Raw genomic sequence first — 2,612 nt, forward strand, 5'->3', positions numbered from 1 at the left:
CCGTCTGTGGCGCTCGTCACCCCGGAGACGCATCGCCCGGGCCTCGGCCTCCTTCCCTGTGTGTCTCCTTCCCTGTCCCTCCTGTAAGGACGCCTGCCACTGGACTCGGGGCGCACGGTAATCCAGGATGAGCCCGTGTCCAGTCACACGTGCGAATACCCTGTGCCCAGTTGGGGTCACGTTGGCACGTTCTGGGTGTGTGTGTCTTCGGGGGGACACCACTCAGCTAGCCGCGCCTGGACAGTGCGGTGGCCCTGCCGTGAGTTCCTGGGCCTGGCCCCCCGGATCAGCGATTGCTGTGCTGTCCTTAACCGCGGTGCTACGACGGCAAGGCCTCGGCTTTCCTTCTCACAGGCCCGCGGTGGGCTGCTGGCGAGGGGTCGCCTGGGTGTGCCTGGACTGGAGAGCCCGGCTCTGGGCTGCGGGGTGGGCCCAGGCCTGCTCCACGCACCTCTTCCTTTCCCTTGGACCAGTGTCCAGCCTGGGCATGTTCCTCTGATGACAAACAGTTGGACCACAAGGGGTGAAGCCAAAACACTCAGGCACATTGGAGCCTCTGCTTTTGTCCTGCCCTTTATATCACACAGGCCAAGGCCTGTCACCTGGGCCAACCAGCATGGACGGGGTGCGAGTGTACTGTCCCCGCAGGGAAGGGGCAGCAAGACGACGTGGACAGGGTGTGGATATCCAGAGGGTACACTGCCGCGTGTCACTGCCAGGTCACCAGGCATGCGGAGACCTGGCCCGACTAAGCAGTGCCAGGGGGCCTCGGGCTGCACTGCCACCAGCACGGGGGCCTGCGTCCCCAGGGGCCTGTGGCACTTGGCGTTTCCAAATCTCCAGCTTTTGCCAATCAAATGAGTGTAAAGTGATAGCGCACTGTTTTAATCTGTGTTTCTCTGATTAATGGTGACGCGGGCACTTCTTCATTTGCTTAATGCCTCTCTGGGTTTCCTTTCTGTTAACCAACCTGTTGGGCCCCTTTACCCATATCCTGTTGGCGCTGGCATCCTTGTGGCTGGTGTAAGAATGCTTTTTAATGGTGTGTCAGTTTTGGACGTTACACTGTCTCCCCCCATCCCTGCTGTCTGCCACGACTGAGCCCAGGGTGTCCGTGGAAGAGAAACCCTTACTTTTTATTTTATCTTATTTTATTTTTTATTGCAGCATAGTTGATTTACAGTGTTGTGTTAGTTTCTGGTGTACAGCATCATGTTCAGTCAACATACATCTATATGTTCTTTTTTATATTGCTTTTCACTATAGGTTATTACAAGCTATTGAATCTAGTTCCCTGTGCTGTACAGTAGGACTTTTTTTTTTGTTTATTTTACGTACAGTAGTTTGTGTCTGCAAATCCTGAACTCCTAATTTATCCCTCCCCCCTCACTTCCCCTTTGGTAACCAGAAGTTTGTTTCTGTGTCTGTGAGTATCTGCTTTGTAAATAAGTTCATTTGTATCATTTTTTAGATTCCGCATGTAAGTGATGTCATGTATTTGTCTTTCTCTATCTGACTTACTTCACTTAGTATGATCATCTCGAGGTCCATCCATGTTGCTGCAAATGGCTTTACTTCATCTTTTTTTTTTTTTTTTGCTCTTTCTCTCTTTTTTTAATGGAGATATTGGGAATCAAACCTAGGACCTCGTGCATGCTAAGCACACACTCTACCACTGAGCTCTACCCCGCATTCTTTGTTTTTTTAATACAGATTTTTTTTGAGTTATAGTCATTTTACAATGTTGTGTCAAATTCCAGTGTAGAGCACAATTTTTCAGTTATACATGAAAACATACACATATTCATTGTCACATTTTTTTTTGCTGTGAGCTACCACAAGATCCTGTATATATTTCCCTGTGCTACACAGTATAATCTTGTTTGTCTATTCTGCATATGCCTTATTGTCATACAAATTTTGAAGTCCCAGTCTATCCCTTCCCACCCCCTGCCCCCTTGGCAACCATAAGTTTGTATTCTATGTCTATGAGTCTGTTTCTGTTTTGTATTTATGTTCTTTTTTTTTTTTAGATTCCACATATGAGTGATCTCATATGGTATTTTTCTTTCTCCTTCTGACTTACTTCACTTAGAATGACATTCTCCAAGAACATTCATGTTGCTGCAAAAGGTGTTATGTTGTCACTTTTTAAGGCTGAATAGTATTCCATTGTATAAATATATCACATTTGCTTTATCCAGTCATCTGTTGATGGTCATTTAGGCTGTCTGCATGTCTTGGTTATTGTAAATGTGCTGCTATGAACATTGGGGTGCAGATGTCTTTTTGAAGTAGGGTACTTCTGGATATATGCCCAGGAGTGGGATTCCTGGGTCATATGGTAAGTCTATTCCTAGTCTTTTGAGGAATCTCCATCCTGTTTTCCACAGTGGCTGCACCAAACTGCATTCCCACCAGCAGTGTAGGAGGGTTCCCCTTTCTCCACAGCCTCTCCAGCATTTGTCATTTGTGGATTTTTGAGTGATGGACATTCTGGCTGGTGTGAGGTGATACCTCATTGTAGTTTTGATTTGCATTTCTCTGATAATTAGTGATGTTGAGCATTTTTCATGTGCCTATTGGTCATTTGTATTTCTTCCTTGGAGAAT

Source organism: Vicugna pacos, chromosome 7, assembly GCF_048564905.1.
Source record: "Vicugna pacos chromosome 7, VicPac4, whole genome shotgun sequence".
Lineage (NCBI taxonomy): Eukaryota > Metazoa > Chordata > Mammalia > Artiodactyla > Camelidae > Vicugna > Vicugna pacos.